Source organism: Chelonia mydas, chromosome 2 (genome assembly GCF_015237465.2).
Source record: "Chelonia mydas isolate rCheMyd1 chromosome 2, rCheMyd1.pri.v2, whole genome shotgun sequence".
NCBI classification, from domain to species: domain Eukaryota; kingdom Metazoa; phylum Chordata; order Testudines; family Cheloniidae; genus Chelonia; species Chelonia mydas.
In genome coordinates, this window is record NC_057850.1 from 20,547,830 (window position 1) to 20,567,777 (window position 19,948).

The following is a 19,948-nucleotide window of genomic DNA, read 5'->3' on the forward strand; positions in this document are numbered from 1 at the left end:
TATTGTAATTTCAAAATGACACTTCTGAAGTTAATGGGATTACTGAGTTTACACCAATTTGATGGACAGCAGACTGGACCATCAGTGCCCAATTTCTCTCTCACTTACACCAGTATAAGCTAGGAATAACTCCACAAACATCTATGATACTTCACTAGTGTAAAAACCTGTCAATGTGAGTGGGGAAGAAGCAGACCCTTCAAATTTAAAATGCACTCTAGATCTTACATTCCCATGTGAGCAGAGGTGTATCACTCTCTGCAAAGTGAATTCAAAACCACAACAGATTTAAAACCCCCTATTTAAACAGAAAGAAATTCAAATTGAAGCCACGTCCACAAACTAAATAATACATAACATTATTATTATTATTATTATTATTAATATCAGTGTTGTAGTAGCACCTAGTGCAGAGGTGATGCATGAGATGGGGGGCATGCAGGGTCACATGCCCCCTCAGATTCTGCTTTCTGCATTCCTTTCCCACTGCACCTAGAGACAGCAGGGGACTGGGTGGGCTAAGTCCTGCTTGTTTCCTAACAACTCAGCGCCTTTCCCTCTCCATCGGGGCACGAAGCAACGGATTTAATGGAACCACAGTCTGCACTGAGCTCCCCTCCTCTTCCCCTCACTCCCTGGGTTGGGCTGTCTTCCACCACTGCTCCCAGGCTCACATCCCGCAGGCAAAACAGTGGCCGACCCGCAGCATTGCCTGCCTCTCCCAGCCAGCCCGCTGGCCAGGCACCTCACAGGACAGAGCTTCTCACCTGTGAACAGCTCTGCTCCAGCTGCCGGCAACAGTCCAGCCAAAGTCACCAGGCAAGTTTCAACTTTCCCCATGTCTCTTCCCCTCCTAGAGGCAACACCAGCCTTTAAATTGTGCCCCTCCCCTACCAAGAGTTACTCGTCGTCTCTGGCTTAGAGGTTCCAATCAGGGGTCAAGGTCCCCATTGTGCCAGCTGTAGTACATGCAAGACAAGCATTGTCCATGCAGTCTTACCGTATGATCTGAGAACAGGTGGATATATGAAACAAATAGGGGGAAAGGTGGGGAACAGACAAAGCAAGAGAGAAGCAATCTTGTTTAGTACAATAGGCAGGAGTCACAGCACACCAGCTATTTAGCTATTGCTGAGTGTTTTGTAGGCAGGGGATGGTTTTCAAGGAGGATAATGTGATGCCTTTATGGATTTTTACAGGGAGTGCCTCCCATGTATGATGGGCAGCTTGGGAGAAAGGTGAAGGCCTGGAGGGTAAATTGGATTAATTGGCAATGAAGGCTGGCATGCTTGGCACAGCAGTGGCAAGAGCTGATGGCTCAGTAACTAAAGAATTAAATCAAGTAAAGTTTATATTAAAAAACTTTAAAGTGGCAGCATAGGAGCTCGCTCATGCACAGCTGCCACCATGTGCTCATCCTCCAATTCTTCTCCGCTGTGGTAACTGCTGTATGACACCTTATGGAATCACAACTTTAGAAAGTATTCCTTCCCACTGTACTCACAGGGCATCCTGACTCTAGATGGAGAGGCCCACGGGTGTTGTCCTGACACCAAGAGGAGGAAAATGGACGCTCCCTCCTGCCCTCTTCAAGGATCTCCAACCTAGCTCAAGCCCTGCTAGCATGAATTCGTCTACCCACACTGGAGAGCTCGCTCCTAGCTGCACTGTAGACATTCCCTCATATATCTTGGCTTATTCCCAGCATCCCTTGTAGAAACACCTTCTAACCTCCAAGCTTCCCCCGGGCTAAAAAATCTCATTGCTACCGGAAATAGAGTCATGCTGGACCAGAGTCTGCCTTCAAATACAGTACCCCTTTTCATACTCCAGGAAGAATTGGCACTGCTGGGTGATCGTATGAGGTTATGTACTAAGAACAAAATTCACCCATATTAACAGGGGCCGAGAAAGCCCACAGTGCAGAGCAAGTGTCACAATTCTGCTGTGCAGTGCATGGGTGGCTGCAGTGAGGGTATACAGTGTGTCTTTGCACATCCCCATTTGCTTGCTGCAAAGCTGAGCTTCACAGTGGCCAGCTCAGAGTGGGTGGTTAAGGGCAGGCCGGACAAGGCCATGTTCATGGACAGTGAGCCATTGGTCACACAGAGCTGATAGCCATAACCCGCAAATTAGGGGATATACAGGTGTAACAATCCTTATTTCAGCCCAGGGGCTGGAGCGGTCGCTGTGGAGAGTCTGCCCCACAGTCTATGAGAGCTGTAGGTGAATTCTGTCCCCACAGCCCCAGAATAGACTGCCCCCACCGAAAAGCCATTTCTTCATGCTCTGTGTGGTGCCTGTATCTGTGTAGGGGAGGGAGGAAATTTCACACTAAGATGCCAGTCAGTTTGAATGGGACACCACAGAACCAATTGGCTGGTGTTTTTCCACTTCCACAGTGTGTGTCCATTTCAAAGGGGTTAATATTGCTCATGCTGAAATAAAAACATTTGCCATGCTCTGTCTAATCAACCTCAGAGAAAGTGCCTTCAGCACCCACCTCTTTTTCCAGCTGCAATGAAATTGTTTAGAAACCTTATTTTCAGATGAATCCCCGCCTATTTTTTAAATGACAACAGCACTCTTCAAGGGAAACCATTAAAGGCAGCCTGAAATAAATGCTTTCACACAGATAAATACATTAACTAATTAATTTGAAGTATTAAGCTCTAAAATGATTTGGGATAAAATTTGATCCTCACAGAGACCCCATAAAAAGCCTTCCTTGCCTCTGGACCTTATCACATCTCTCAGTGGGGGTGCACACACCCCTGAGCTATCTTAGCATGAGCTGGCGTGGAAGGGGCAGGACAGGGGAGAATCTATGTCTAACACTATTGTTGGCTGAAATTTTTTTGAAGGAACTGTTTTCTGTCCGAAATCTAAATGTTTTGAGGGAATTCATCAATTTTGATGAAATTTTCAATGAAAAAGCTTCCGAACAGTTCAAAATCAACTTGGATTATTTTATTTTGTCCTGACGTTAGCATTTAGTTTTGTTTCAACTCTTTCATTTCGTTCCAACTTTCTCATTTCATTTTTTACTTTCTTTTTTCATTTCAACTCAATGGGGAAAAATTTCCATTTCAGGGTGGTGATTCTTGTCACATGTTGCTTTGGGTGTTCTTTCATTGGATGAGGGAACGCCATTTCAGGCTGGTTCCGTTTAGCCACATGAAGTCACAGTGCGAGTGGCAGCTCTCTGTTCCTGGTCACACTCCCTCAATTAGGATTTGAAACTGGATTCCCCGCAACAGGTACTGTGTCAATCTCTTTTACCCCACAGCTGATGGCTACTGCTTTGAAGCAAGACATATTCATTGATCCCACCTCACATAGCCTGCCCCCGTGTTTTGAATGATGAAAAGAGGGAGTTGGAGGGAATTCAGGTCGGACTCCCAAACAAATAAAATTAATTTTTCTAGTGCTGATCCCAATGCAAGCAGTGTTGCCCCATCTCTCACACTCCCCATCTGACAGCTGTGTTAGAAGAACCTGCACACCTCAGTGTGAGATTGCTTGGAAGCAGAATTCTTCTAAGTAGCAACTTTTGGTGGGGAAGAAGACCAACTCTTGAATCTTGGGCTTGCTCAGTGGAGAAGCTGTTGTAGACGCTCTGCACCATGAACCCCAGGAAACAAAGGGAGGAGAACCAGATTTCCTTGAGGAGGGGGAGCCAGCAGAATGCACTTGGCCTGAGGCACACAGCTCCCCCCGAGAAGAGTATTCCTCTGAGGCACCATCAATCACTCAGGGTGCAGGAGGTGGTGATAGCAATCATAATGAGCAGGAGGAGGTTAGCTCAACTCCATTTAGTCCAGCACCACATGAGGCGGCTTCACTTCTAGAGGCTGACCCCAGCAGGCTAATGTCCAGAGACCATCATCTTCCTCTAAAACTTTGCTCCACTAGTTCAGCTCTTGAGAGGATGCAGTTGTTAGACACAGCTACTAGGTGAGGGGGAGGATCACTGCCTCCATCTCTGCTGGACAAGGTTTGGGTGGGAACAGTTAGGGGGAAGCTCCCACTGTATACAGGGGAGCTCCTTTCAGAGTGGTGCCAGATAATCGAATTTGGTTGTCAGATGTTGGCTCGCTGCATGGAGTGGTGGGGGGGGGGTCCCTCAGGCTCTCCCTCACTACCCCTTATCTCCCATAATAGGGATGGGGAGGATTTATTTATTTGTTGTTTATTTAATTTTATGTATGTCAATCAGTCCTACCTAACCAACCCGCCTCTCACCCTTCCCCTGACTAACCGATGCATTAGAAATTGAAGCAAAATGGCCACTATTTGGCTTCCTGTTCCAAGTCAAATATGGTGGAAACATTTAGTTTTGACATTACTGAAATGAAATAGCTTGATGTTTCCGAAGTGAAATATTTTGGAATATTTCATTTTGAGAAAAACTTTGAGCTTGCGGCTTTGTGTCCCAAAGGGAGACCAAACAACATTTTAAAATCTCAAAACTTCTTGCAGGACAGAAATTCCATTTTCTGGCCAGCTCTAGTTATCACAGACCCAAACTCATGAAGCATCCATTATTCCAGCTCAACCCATAGCCCCAAAGCCTGAGCACAGTAGGCAGATGAATTGTCCTCTCCCTCTACCGCCCAACCACCACTTAGTTCCCCGGACGAAGCTGCTTGACAGATGGTTGTGCAGAGAATTTGGGGGTGCACTTAAAAAATCAGCTAAATCTATTTCGGATGGACAGCATTTTAAAATAATGTCCACTGCAGAATCTTTGCATCTCCTGCACAAGTGGACGGACATACACATTTTTATAAATCAGCCACCAAGTAGATTGGTGGGCTTTGTCTTTGGTGGGGATAAAATACCCTGCTCCATCCCTATAGCTGCTTCTCATGATTACTTATATTATAGTGGTACCCAAAGGCCCAGTCAGGAATAGGCCCCCTTTTGATAGGTGCTGAACAAACACATGAGAAGACACAGGGCTTTATGTTTTATCATTTCTTAGTAATGACTTTGGGGCACAACTTCCAAAAACTGCTGGGCTCAAACCTTGAGGGGTGGAGGGGCAAAAGCAGCTCATGTGTGAATCCCAACATGGGCTGCCTAACTGGGAATCCGAGGAAGAGCTGGAGGCACCGTTATCAACTGTTGAGAGGGTGTCCATGGTTGGCAAGTGGGTCACGGAGGCTTGAGCTTCCAGACCAGCCCCTTTCCTAAGAGGGGAGCTCAGGCTTATTAGGATGTAGATGAGGAGTTGGCATAGAGCTACAGCTCCTGAAAGCAACTATCTTTGGATGGGATTTTAAGAGGAAGAAATCACTCAGTTTGAGGAGGAGACAGTGGCATCTGCAAGGTACCCCACAATAACATGTTACAAGGAGGTAACAGGCGTTGTGAACGAATATTTTTTCCAGTGTTGTAATTACAAACAGATACCAATACTCGAGAATAAAAAGGATTTGTGGACTGGATGATGATGATCTGTATGACAGAGCAAGCCCTAGTAAAAAGGATTAATATTTTTTCCTCTGCTCTATGACATACCAAGATTTAATACCTGGAGCTATTATTTTTTCTGTTTTAAAGGAAATCCTAGTTAGGAGTTCTTGGTCAGACCTGACCTTCTGCAAACCACTGATCCTCTGCACCAGTTCTGTATGTGTGATGACATGTGGGACTAATGCATGGGAGGAAGTAATATATGAGGTGGACAGATCTATAGAGTATTAGGGCCAACCTCTGAGATTAGGAATCTGTTTTCTCTCTCTCTCTTTTGTGTTCTCCAGCTGGAGCAGTTCAAAATAAAGATACCCAGGAGAAAGGAATTTTCAGCTAAAGCAATCCCAGGATTTCTACTTCAGTAAGGCTTGTGGCTAAGCTATATAGTCAGAAGGACCATAAAACCCCATTAGTTAAACAGGAAAATGTGGGATTTGATTCAGTGATTAGCATAGCTCCAACAATCCCAAAGAGCTGCACAGTGGCAGTTCATGTGGTAACGGTAGCAAGCCAGTTGATGGTCCAAGAATCACAGCAGCAATAATATGAACAACTCCAGAGACTAGCTACTGGGGCAGCTTTAGGTGGGTCCCATGGGTGCAAACTGCACCCACAGAAATCAGGCTGGATCAGCTCAAACTTGAGCGGTGGTGTTTCAGTGGAGTCAGTCTTCCAGCAATACACTCGACACAACTGATCCCAGCACAGACTGCCTGATTTACGGAACTTCTTAATTGGTGGAGAAGTGGAGCTAGCTACCATTATGACACACTGTGCCCCCAAAGAAACACCCTGGCACCCCCATATTCATATGTTTTGTACAAAGTATGTCTTCTGAGGTATCATGCTAAAAGTCTTGATCTGTTGAACATTAATATCCTTTTGGATTGTATGTGCTATCATTGTATGTGAAGTTATGAAGTTTTGTGTGTTACTGAAATACGTTATGAAGTTGGAAACACCCACAACTGGCCTTTCAGGTACAACAATGAAGAAGTTAGACAGTGCTAATGGCCCCATTAAAGGGAATCCACCTGCTCAATGACTATCTCAGGGACTGTTTGCAATGTAGGCTTCCCAGAGGGAGCACGTAGGCAATGGAGGATGCTTGACTTAGGGGGTGGACCCCTACGTCATAAGCAAAGATCTTTCCAGCAAGCTGCAAGAAGCAATAAAAGAAGGGAAGTGACATCATCACTTGGCCTCACTCCCCTTGCAATTCAACACCTGGAAACTCCTTAGGAACAAAGACTGAACTGGGGAAGGGGGTTCCAGGGGGGAAAGAAGGTGGCCCTGCCTGTGTATGGAAGATTGGAGGACTGTTTGTACCATCAGAGTGAAACACTGCTTAATTCATATCCAGTCTAGTTTATAGAGCTTAGATTATGTTATTTGTTTTATTTCTTAGGTAAACTGCTTTGATCTGTATGCTCACTACTTATAATCACTTAAAATGTGTCTTTCTGTAGTAAATAAATCTGTTTTATATTTTTCACCAAAAACAGTGACAGGCATGGGAAAGCTACTCAGTGAATAAAAACTGGTGCATGTCCTCTCCACATTGAGGGAAGGGCCAACTAGGTATTAATTTTATACTGGTCAGGCTTTTGATCCTGGCAGGATGGTACAGTCCAGGGATGCCAGCCTAGGGCGCTTTGGGGAATTGGCTGGAGTCTCTCTATTCTTAGTTCATGAATGGCTGAGGAGAAGCATTCATATAACTGCAGCTGGGTGTGTCCCTGCCTGTGTAAATGTTTGTGTGAGTGCAGGACCGGGAGCAGTCTGCAGCTTGTCACAGCATAAGAGGGGTCCCAGATTGGTATACCAGGCGGCTCAGCGGCACCCCAGTTCCAGGTTGCACCCTGCTCACTCTGCTTGCTCCTGCCTCACCTGCTCTTGTGCCTGCTTCAGCTCCTGCCCTTCTCCATCCTTGACACCCCTGGCTCTGTTCCTTAACCACATCTCTGGCTCACTCCTTGGCTTGGGCATTCGGCTTCTGATCCCTGGCTCTGCTCTTGACTATGCCCCTGGGTGTCCTGTGGTCCTGATCCTTGCCTCAGCTCATTTGGCTTGAGGGGGTGACTCCTAGGCTCAAGGAGAAGAGCGAATTGTCCACATTTTAAGGAGCCAGGCAATCATATGGCATATTTCTAATGTTATAGCTTCAAAGACAAATATAAAAAGGGGAAATTCAATAGCACTAGTCATTTCTGTTGGAAAATGCTGTTTCAAAATCTTAATGTTTTGCATGAAGGTGTTGATTTTGATGACATTTTCAATGGAAACATTTTTTGAAACAGTTTGAATTAAAATGGAGTATTTTGTTTTGCCTATCTCACTTTGATTTAGCTTAATTTGTTTAACTTGTAATTAATTTTAGTGTAGCTTTATTATATTATCTTTATGGCTCTATTTAATATTCAAATTTATTATAGTATAATGTTTAGACATTAAATGTTTCAGTAAGATTGTTTGAATGTTTCTGAAATGAAATAGTTTGGAATTTCTGGTCCGTGGTAAATGTCAATGTTTTGGACTGATCGGGGATGAAAGGAAATTTCAAAGTGTTGAAATTTTGTCCCTCAGAACCGAAATTCCATTTTCTGCCCAGCCCTAAAACAGACGGATTCAGAGGAAGAGGAGATTCTGGGCAAGAAAGCATCCACCAGCAGAAATAATAAATTCTTTTATTTTCTGGTGCAATCAATTGATCTTCAACACATCTCCTGCATACATGGTGATACTCAATCTTAATCCAGAGCGGCAGACACAATGCAAATGAGGAATCAAGTACTGAAGACAGTGAGATTGGCAGAAGCTGGGTGTCATGAGGGAAAATATGCTGCTCTGTAATTTATCACTTTTTTCTTGAATCCGGTGCTGGCGTTACAAATTTACCTTTCACATTTCCATACTTTGAGCATGTAATAACCCAAAAAGGAAAGTAGCATAAATAAATAAAATAAATAAAATGGGGTGGGTGGGGGCCAGGATGTGCTCTGAGAAAAAGCCTAAAACTTTAAAAATGAAAAATGCCATGGAGTACACTGAAAGTGTTGAAATACATTGTGTGTATAATTGATACACCAAGACTCCACTTCAGGGGAAGAAAGTCTTGTGGAGCCTCTTCAAGTTCTCTGTGTCTGTTTTATCTGGGAGTTAAGTTATATAATTAGTGCCCACTTCAAAAACTAAACTTTCTGAATAATTTATATGACATGGCAACATGGGTCAAGGTTAGGGGAGCCTGCAGCTAATCTCTGCATTTCAGAAAAAGACAGAGGAATCTATTAAATAAAGAGATGCCACTTTGGAAAAAAACTCCTGAGGAAGAATAAAATACAGAGCTGGAAAAGAATGAAACTACAACAACTGGCATCACTCACAAAGCTCTGTTCTCTCATGGATTCGACATTACAGTCACTGGGAAAAACTAACAAGTACAATTATTTTCAACTGGTCACACATAATTAATTGGTTGACATGGCTAAATCCTTGACAGAATAATGAATTGAAGCCAAAGGCAATCTTTATCTGTCATTCTGATTGAACAGCCTTAACAATGAAGTTATGTATTGCCGACACCGTAGCAACAGGCTAAAATCTTCGCTCCCAGGACAAGCCCAAACTTTTTTCAAAGTTAAAGCTCAACTGAAAGTGAGGTGCATTCAGCTGGGCACATGTGGTGCTTATCCTACCAACATGCAGGCTGATAAGCTACATTTTCAGACAGAGTAGTCTGAGCACAGGTCTGGGAGCCAGGAAAATTAAATTCTCTTCTCTGCTTCCACACTGACTCACTCTGGCCTTAAACAAATCATTCAGAACCTGATCTTAACTTCAGCTGAAACCAATTGTTAACTTCAGTGATGCAGAATCCAGCCCTTAACCACTCCACATTAATTGTCCTCATCTGCAAGATGGAGATAAAACTATGACCTTACAGGGATGTTGAGAGGATTCACTAGTCAATGCTATATGCTACATGTTACAAAGTGATGATACCGATGCCATTATTAGATGTTGCCAGTCTTTTCTCTTTATCTTACTGTATCATTGTATTGTAAGAAAATCATTTTATCACAAAGTGGGGATGTAGTACAGTGTAGCAGAGGTAGCAAAATGGTGATGGAAAAATCAGTGAGTTTTGTCACCTTAAGCATATGGCATGAGTTCAGTGTTGTGCTGTATTTTGCTGTGCATCTAACCCTATTACAACATAGACACACACTGCAGTCAGATAGCCTTAAAAAGAAAGGTGAACTGATTTAGTCCCCTCGGAGGAATACAACTGGTCAGAAGAATGCAGCACTTCCAGACCTGACCACAAGTGATCCACACATTTATGACATCCAGACATGGATACTGAAGCTCCTTAGTTTAGTAATGAAGTCACACACATACAACTGGATCATGTTTTAACTGGTGGAAAACCAGAGCAGCACATCTGGTTAGCAATGCAGGTCACTGCGAGCAGAGCAACTTGGTACTCTGCCCTCTGCGCTGGCTCCCCATGGAATACACAGTCCCGTTTGAGGTCGATGTCTTGATATTCAAAGCCTTGCATTGCATTGGGCCTGAGAGATCACCTCTCCCTCTTCAAAATATGACTTCTCATGACAGCTGTGTTCCAACAGAACCTTGAAATTGTTGACCAATAATAGGAGACTTGTGCATGCTGGAGACAGAACTGGGCCAGGATGATGGAACCTTGCAAGACTTAAGTCTCACCACATGCAGAACTAAGTGAAAAACGAAATTTCTTTGATTTGGCTTCCCCACAATAATCTCTTCTAATAGACACACAACACACCCACTTTAAAAGAATAATCCTAATCAAGCTATATCTCCTACAGGCTAAGAAGGAAGAAAGAGTGAATAAGAGATTGTCATTATTATTTCTACTTTTAAAATCTTTCAAGACACTCAGATATTACATTGGTGGAACTATATAAGTACTCCTAGATTGACAGTTCTCCAGGAGACAGGCTGTTTTTCCATTATTTGTCTGTACAGTGCCTAGTACAATGGGACCCTGATTGGGGTCATTAGGATGTAGTGTAATAGCGAATAATAATAGATAGATTCAGATTTAAAGATCTTTCACTATGACATTTTAAAAAGGAAGAGAAAAGGAGATATTAGAGATGAGCCTGAGCCCCAGAATTTGGATTGGATTTTGACTGCCTAGTGTTTCAGGGATGTTTGTGAGGAGCCAGCTCATGCAGATCTGGATTGAAATTCGGACCTTCTCCAGTAACATCTGGCCAGGGGGATTTCTTGGGGCTTTTTTCTCCAGGGCAAGGCAATTATTTTATCAGCTGAAGAGTGCTGGAAGAAAGTTGACGGCTGTCAAAACCTAGTCATTAGAAAGTCTATTACAGAGTTTATCATTGATGCTAATCCAAAATTACTTTCCTTCTCTATCAGAGAACAAGAGATTCATTGCATGACAGTTTGGGAGACGAAGAAAACGTTAACCATGTCAGGATTCCTAAGGCACTGACAGAACAACTTTGGTCAAGTTTTTAGTAAACATTCTGAAGTCTGAGTTGGTCATAACAGCTGCATATTTAGAAGGGAAACCAAATCATAAGACACATTCTTTACCAAAACTTCTCTTTAGCTTCATTTTCATGCTCTGTTGAAACAAGGACATGCAAGCAACTGCATGCTGTCCTCATTGATTTTAATTATGTTTTAGCAATAGGAAACAGACAGCAATTGTGTCAGGAGCATGTACCACAGAGGTATACTTGATTGCTGTTGAAGTTCAGATGTACCAGAGTGACTGTGTTCAATATTAGGCAGGGGTGGCAGTCTCAGGCGCTAAAATTAAAATGTCCAAGGGAAAATAATAGACCTGGCTGTTAAAGACTTTAGCCTGTCAATTTGGAGGGGGAAATCCAGGCTTCCCTCAGTTCTCTAAGCCAGGGCAGCAAGTCTTCTGCCACAACCCTGGTGGGCTTTCAGTTCTTTCCAAAACAAAAGAAATAAAGCAATTGCTTCTCCAGGCCTTTTTGGCAGAGTTCAGAGTTTTAGGCAGATGAGCAGCATTGATGCTGCAGGCTCTATGCTGGATATGCTTCCCTTTCTGTACCTCTTTACACAACAAGTAGATGAGCGAAGATTTGTTCTCCTTCACTGCTGAGAATCCACTCTCTGTTCCTATTTCTCCTGGACCCAGGTGAAAGCATCCGCCCCCTAACAGTCAGAGAATCAAGGTGTGGTGGGGCAGGACCACAGCCTGGCTTTCCCAGCTGGGAATTGATCCCTTTGTCTCTTATTCCTTGTGTGGTATGTACACTGTAACGCAGGCTGTTAGCAGGAAGAAACTGACTGACACAGTCATTTAGCCATATCCTACTCTTGATCTTTGTGTAAACCATCATTGATGTAATGGGAGTCCCATGCATGGCACATGTTTCTGTAAGAGTGACAATGGTATTGGGATTACGATGACTGTCAAGTGGCATGGTAAAGGAAGAGTTGCTTTCTCCTCTGCCAGTGAACAAAGAACTTGATTAGAATAAGGAAAGTAGTATTATCCCCAAAGCTCCATTTCTCTTTGCTTCACAGAAGTACGTATCCCTAGTAACTTCCCCAACTTCCCCTCCTGACTGGCTTCCTGTCATAGATATAAACAATACTCCCATTTCAGAGACCCACCCAGCCTTTTCTCCTCATGCCTTATGGATCTCTGTGCATGAGTGTGTCTCATTTCCAGTGTTTGCAAGCTCCTTAGATCTAGATGTTGCAGATCTACCTGTGGCTTCTAGATTTGTACTCCCCCCTTCACATTGCTACTGTGATTAAATCATTGTATATCTGAGGTACATTTTTGAATATGGTCTTAGCTGAAGGTCTCTTGTACTGGCTGGTTCACACTGGCTAACTCCTTACTTGATCTTCTAGTAAAGGTCCATATGTATTCTGCCTCTGGTGCAAAATCAGATTCTTCTGGCCAGATGTGTCTATTGGAGCCATGCCCCAGATGCCTTTGTGCCATCCCACCCAAAGGCATAAACTGTCGAGTGGGCCAAACCATCCCTTCATTCCTCACGGGGCTGTGAGATGGAACCCTTCTTGTGCATGCTGTGTGATTTAAATCCCTTTTGTATATAGTTAGTAGTAGTGTAAATAGTATCATTGTAGCTCATGTAGTGTTAGGATTAGTTATTACTACCCATCCGCTATTCAAAACATTTTCCCCCACTTCAGAGTTAGGGTCTTCCCTGGTACTAGGTTTTAGCCCCTATGTCTGAAGCGAAGTCCCCAGGCTTCAAAACTTGCTCCTCTTCTGGCTATCCAGCTGATAGATGGGCACTCAAGGTAGGCACTCCCCAATGGGTGTTCAGTGTATCATTCTCTCTCCAAAAGAGCTCAGAAGGCTAGAGAAACCCAACTTAAGCTTTTTCTCCTGGAGTACTCAATGAGGGCATCCTCAGTTCCAGAGAAAAAAACCTGTAACAGACCCAAGCAGACTTCATCTCAGAGTGCTCCTATGAGCAGCGGCTAACCCTGAGCTCCTGGCCTCATTCATCCAAGAAGGTGTCATCATCTGAGAACAGCGAAGTCCTCCTCCATACAGTCCTCTGAAAGGGGTAGGAAGGAGCATTGAGCACAGACTGAGGTCATCCTCTGAGCGCTCAAGTAGAGACAGGCCTACATAGATGGTCTCAAACTGCTCAATTAAGGCTTGTTCATGACACAAATCAGGGTTCCCCTGGCACCTTCACAGAGACAGGTCACCTACCACTGTTAGCCTTGAATGGAGATCAGTCCTTCACCCAGAACCAACTGTTCAGTACCATCACTGGTGCACAAGGTGCTGATGACCTCACTACCCATAAGCCCGGTACCGGCTACTACAAAATGGTTGCTCTTGACATTGACCTTCTCAGCACTGTTTTTTGGCAGTGAGTGATTTAAAGATGGCTGCGCAGCCTCAGTCACCAGTACTATCCACTGTGAGAGTGCCGTGCACGGTACTACCTTGATACAAGAGGCTTTTAGCTGCATTATCCTGTGTAAGAAAATCAGCAACGCCAAGGAGAGGAATCAGCCACGCAGCTGTAAGCATGCAAAGAGGGAGAAAACATCCTAACTTTCACCTGTCCCAATTAGCATAAGAAAAGTGGTCACAGTATCATGATGCTTAAACATGCACAAAAATGTAGTTAGTTGGAGATTTAAGGCTTTTTATAAATATTAAATAGTGATAGTTTAAGGTAAGGTTAACTAGAAATCCAAAGTGGTGGCTGCAATGATTTTACCTTAGAAAATCAAAATGGAGGACTTAGGCTGAACTGAATGCCTACAGGTAACTGGGGTGAAGTAAAGTTCAGCAGGATGAGATTAAATTCACTCCAATACCTGAAGGGAAGGGTTAGTCAAGTGAGAAGGAGCTTCTCAGTGAGGTCCGGCTCTGATTGGCCAAACAGGTATCACCTCACCAGGAGGGGACTATGCTAATTGTTAGTGTTAGGGGGCTTATTCCTTCACCCACTTACTTCCCTGGTCCTTCTCGCATGAACAGAGAGCAACAATACCCGAAGTCCAAAGGTGCAAACAATTCGATGTTTAGTGGGGTGAACTTCCAGCAAGCATGATTCCAGTTTCCTTCCTTAATGTCCCCCTTCCCAGCTCTGACACCACAGAGCCTTACCTGTGTCGCTGTTCCCATTCATGCCCTTGGCTAAACATGATTCCAATTTCCTCACCCCCATTCCCTGTTCCCTTTCCCCCACCCACTTCCTGATTGACTGCAGATTATCTAGTAAAACTTGAGTTCTGCTTCACTGTACCTTAACCAATCATTTTACTGAAATTTAACTAACCAATCCTAACATATTGTAACATGATTATTTAACCAATTATATCCCACCACCTTAATTAGTTTACACCCAGCAAAATTAATTATACAGCAGACAAACAATCACAGAACCAGACAGAGACCATGCAAACAAACAATAGCAAAAGTGGGAAATATAATGACAAAACAATACAGAAGTGAGGATTTCACATCCCAGCTATTGATAAGTGAGTTCTTGCCAGATAGGATGCTATCAAACTAAGTTTCCTTTTACATCTTCTAGGCACTTCCCTTTCTCTGGAGATAAGAGGCATTATCAGGACAGGATTGTATTCCTAACAGCCCAATAGCACCTTATTTCAACGTGACTAGGTTGGAATGTGAGGATGTGACCGTTCGCTTCCCAGCTTATGGCTGCCTCTGCTGTTTAGCCAAAGGCCTTAGCCTAAAAACGGGGCCTCAGAGTGTCACAGTAAGAGAAGGACCTTACACCGGCAGACAGTGATTTTGATTCTTTCTTTTATACCTCTATAACTAGCTAAGTGGTAAGAATATACCTAAATTCTTTGAGTATAGGCCTTTACAGACAGGCCTGAATATCTATATCCTAACAATTAGCATTGAGAGAGCAACCAATCAGAAAAGGTCAAAATCGTGTATAAGGCAGAGAGCTGACAGGCTTTAGTGTGGGTGTTTAGCAGTTGGAGCAAATTGGGTGGAGCAGATGGGAAAGTGGAGATTGGAGAAGCAGGCAGAAGAATCCATCGAAGAGCTGAAATCATTCTGACAGAGCAGAGGGATTTGAAGAAGAGTAGGAATTATAATCATCTTGAAATATAAAGAATGCATGGGTATGGTTGTAAATAAAGCAGGATGTCTCCGTCTGAATGGATTTTACCCCACCCATTCTATGATTGTCTGATCACCACTCATAGAATGCTATTTACTTAGTAATGTTATTTAATGTGTAATATTGTAATGTTGTCTTATACATATGTATAAGGGATTTGTATGTTACATTGTAATAGGTTTTGTACTATATTGCAACATTGCATTGAGGCTTTATACATATGTATAAGGGGTCCATGTGTACCGTATTGTATGACATAGTATCTGCTATAAGGGTTGTGTAGTTCAGTGGTTCTCAACCAGGGATACGTATACCCCTAGGGGTACTCAGAGGTCTTCCAGGGGGTACATCAACTCATCTACATATATGCCTAGTTTTACAACAGGCTACATAAAAAGCACTAGCAAAGTTAGTACAAACTAAAATTTCATAGATAATGATTTGTTTATACTGCTCTGAATACTATACACTGAAATGTAAGCACAATATTTATATTGCAATTGATTTGTTTTATAATTATATGGTAAAAGGAGAAAGTAAGCAATTTTTCAGTAATAGTGTTCTGTGACACTTGTATTTTTATATCTGATTTTGTAAGTTTTTAAGTGAGGTAAAACTTGGGGGTACACAAGACAAATCAGACTCTTGAAAGGGATACAGTGGTCTGGAAAGGTTGAGAGCCACTGGTGTAGTTCATTGCATCACCTTACTGTAGCTTGTGTTATTGCATTATTCTGTTGATTATTGAATATATTGTAATTGATTTATGTGTTTAAGTAACCTTTAGTTTGTTTTTGATAAATTACTGCTTGAGTGGCAATCCTTGAGAGGAGGGCTGTATCCGTATCCTCCCAAGGGTAAACAGAGCTAGTCTGTTCTGGGGAGTCCTAAGGGTCAGAGACAAACTCCCTGGTAAAGCCTGGGTAATTCCCCTAGGGCAGGCTGCCTCCTGTTACCCATTGAAATGGGTCAAATTGACAATTGGCTTACAGTCATAGGCAGTCCATTATTGGGGTGCCTTGGCTCCAAATTTTGGGATAACAAACTAACCACACTGTGACAGGGCCTAGCACGTCTTCAATACCGATAATAAAGGAGGACTTTACCTCATCCTCAGACTCCTGTTAGAGTAGCCCTGCCACTAGAAGGGTACTTTTTTGCACCTCTCCCTCAGAGCACAGCAGAGAGTCATCCCCTACCACTCATCTCAGCCCCACTCTTTGACTCCTACTGGTCAGATAGAGAATCTAGGGCCAGACATTATGGACAGAGACCTAAGGGATCTAGGAAGGAGAATCCGCCTTAGTACACACCCGGAGGCCCTCAACCCCTTACTCCTACAACATTCAGTCCTGGTCCTATTTGGCACCTTGGGGCATGCAATCTACAAGGAAACCAACTCCTACGGCCCCTGAAAGGCTAGAACTGCCTCTCCTACAAAGTCATCCTCCCCAGGATGCACTTCCTCACACTGCAGCAAGATGAGCAATAAAATGAGGAGGAGCACGCTCAGACAGAGGAGCAGTTATTTCCAGCAGCCATTTCCTTGTCATCCCTAGATGAGGCAGTAGTGCCCACCACTTCTTGTCACCTGATGATTAGAAGCCTTTCCAAGAATTCCTGCATCAAATGGTGTATATCCTTGAGATCCCAGTTGAAACTGCAGGAAAAAAAAATCACAGAAGCTACTTGATCTTTTGCATAGGATAATGCCAGGGAGAATGGTCAGGCCAATGAATGAGCAGCTATTAGAGCTAGCAAAACATGTTTTGCAAACCTCAGCATCTGCAGAGCCCATCTTTAAAATCCATTGTCATGCCCAGGGCTTCATGGTTACAGGGATACCAAAGGAAGTTCAGACAACTGAGACATTTTTAACATCAAGACTGATGAAGTCTGCACTTCTTGAATGATGTGCATGCTACTCTTTCATCCTTGGGGGTTTATACAACAGTATCTAAAAGAAAATAACCTAGACTGCAGGGTTATTCTAGACAGAAGCCCTCAACAAAGATCCTCTGAACAACCTAGGGAAAGAGATTTCACTGGAGGAGACCCTCTGCCTTTTCCTCTATGGCTACTCATTCTGCACCCAGCAAATTTAATACTTTGATCAAGAACTATTTGGAGGTTCTATTTATTCTCAATCTGCAGGAAGCATACTTTCACTTATCAATCCACCCAGTGCACAGAGAATACCTGGGATCCCAAGTGGGAAATTCTCACTATCCATACATAGTCCTGCCCTTTGGTCTTTCAACAGTCCCAAGAATATTCACTAAAAGCTTGGCAGTCATGGTGGCTTACCTGAGAAAGCAAGGGATCCAGGTATACCTGTAACTTGATAATTAGCTAGTTTGAGGGAAACCACCACAACAAGTGAATGACTCCATTTGCATGTTCTTACAACTTTTCACTGTCCTGGGTCTCAGAATCGACAGAAAAGTCAATTCTAGTGTGACTTATAATAGAGTTCATGGGGCAGTGCTAGACTCCACAACGTCAAGAGTTTATCTGCCACATGACAGATTCAATACCACAGTAGACCTCATCAACCAGCTTCAGGATTACCCTCAAATGTCCATACAAGCCTGCTTCAGACTTCAGTCATATGCCCTGCCAGACGTATGTCACACAGCATCCCAGACTTCATCTACACTGCCTGCAAGGGTGGCTGAAATCTGTGTATCTACCAAACAGACATCACATGGGCATAAGCGTAAAAGTTCCCCCAGAAGATCTCTCATCATTAAATTGGTGGAAAGACTCACTCTGGGTATGCATAGGAGGACTATTTCCTCCATCTCTTCCCATCAAGACACTGTTGAAGGATGCTTCTATGCTTGGGTGGGGAGCAGATCTGGATCATCTTCAGACCAAAGGCCTATTGACTCATGAACTGACTTGTCTTCATGTAAATATACTAGAGCTCAGAGCTGTTTGGCTAGCATGTATCACGTTTCTATTCACGCTACATGAACTGACAGTCCTGGTCGTGACAGACAATGCAAGGGCAATGTTTTATGTCAACTGACAGGAAGGAGCATGATCGTCCCTCCCTTTGCCAAGAAACTCTTCATCTCTGGAACTGGTGTCACAGCTCAGGGCAACACTCCTATTCCCCTTCTGTGCAAGGGCAGAAGGGCACCCACTCTAGGCTTCAGACTCTTTAGACAATCGCCTCTCTTGGGTGGAGAGACACTTCTCTCTCGCTCCTGAATGGGGTATTCTAGGCTGCACATGCTGTGATAAGCCAAGCAACAGGCAGATTGCCTAAGCAAGCCTGCTTTGCCTTCTCTTCAGAGACATACACGGTGTAACTGCCCCAGTGCTTTCTAAACAAGCTTGTTTACTCTTAAGGTAAAAAGCATTACAGAGAAAATGTTTAAAAAAAAAAGAGAACCTAATTAGCTCAGTTGATTCATTTGCCAGGTTTCTTTCCCAAGCCCCACTCCAGCCAGGGGAGAAGCAAAACCCCACACACTTGATGTAGCTAGGACTATCAGTTTACCTGAATAGAACAAAGTAATTCCGTCATGGCTTTTCATTGTGTTTTTGGACATTATGAGGGGTCTAGCAATATCTAACCCCTAGACTGTCTATATGGGGGTCTAATTTTATTAAATCATGTTAAGAGTTAGCTAGATTAGATCCACCCATGGAGTTTAGAACCCACTCTACTAGTGCTTGAACAGCTTCTGTGGCTTCCCTGAGAAGCATACCAGTCTCTGCAATTTGCAAGGTGCCTCCATCGGGGGGAGGGCAGGGGGGGGTGGGGAAGGGTCAGTCTAAACTTTATAGAGCATTATTCCCTTGTTGAGGCATCAAGATCTGATGCCTGCTTTGGCAGAGCTGTCCTGCAATCATTATTCAAATAGACTGTGCACTCCCACCTTCTGCCTACAAGGTCACTGGTTGTGAGGTACCACATGCAGAATATATATGGAATACCACTTGAAAAAAGAAAATCTTGTTTTACTCTACAGCAACTGTGGTTCTTCAAGATGTGTTGTCCTTCTTCCGCACTACAGTGATATCCTGTAACACTTGGATTCTGTATTGGTGAAGTAATGGAGGAATTGTTAGGCCCACTCCTCCATTTAGGTTGGTAGCAGGAGTGCATCTAGGGCTCACAAGACTGGTCACCTACATTGACTGGAGACCCACTGCCAGGTAATATTACTCTACCTCAGGGCAGAGGGGAAGCAGAGTTGAGACTTTGGACTGATGAGATCAAGACTAAGACAATGACTTCAGAGGACCCAAGAAAATATTGTATTGGCCTGGTCTAACCTGATATCAGCTCCCATTGGTTCCACAGCGCACCAGAGGGACAATGTTATCCTTGAAGAGAGTTCACCATGCACTCTACTTTATGACAATGCCTCAGTGGATGATTTCAGAATCTGCAGCAACCTTTCTAGGGATTGCCAAGAAGTTCGTAGGCTATAGCAACCTCTGTCCTTCATCACCGAAGGTTGTTGAAAAAGGGTCTATCCTGACCTATTTAATTAAATGCTAGGGCCCAACAGATTTCACAGATCAAGGTACTGATATTTTGATGTGTTTCTTTATTAGCAGCCATTTTTTCCATCCGTGTGGAACTTGTACAAGGATGTGTCGAAGTGAGTCAGTCACTGGAGATTTGAAAAATGGAGAAAAATAAATTCAGAGGAAAAAACCACTACCAGTATTTGGAAACTATGGAAGTTAGCATGGACATCGCAAAAGACAACTGATGGCAAGATGTATGGCTGGACTGTGGGGATATACTGAGCAATTATTTCATTATGGATCTGTCT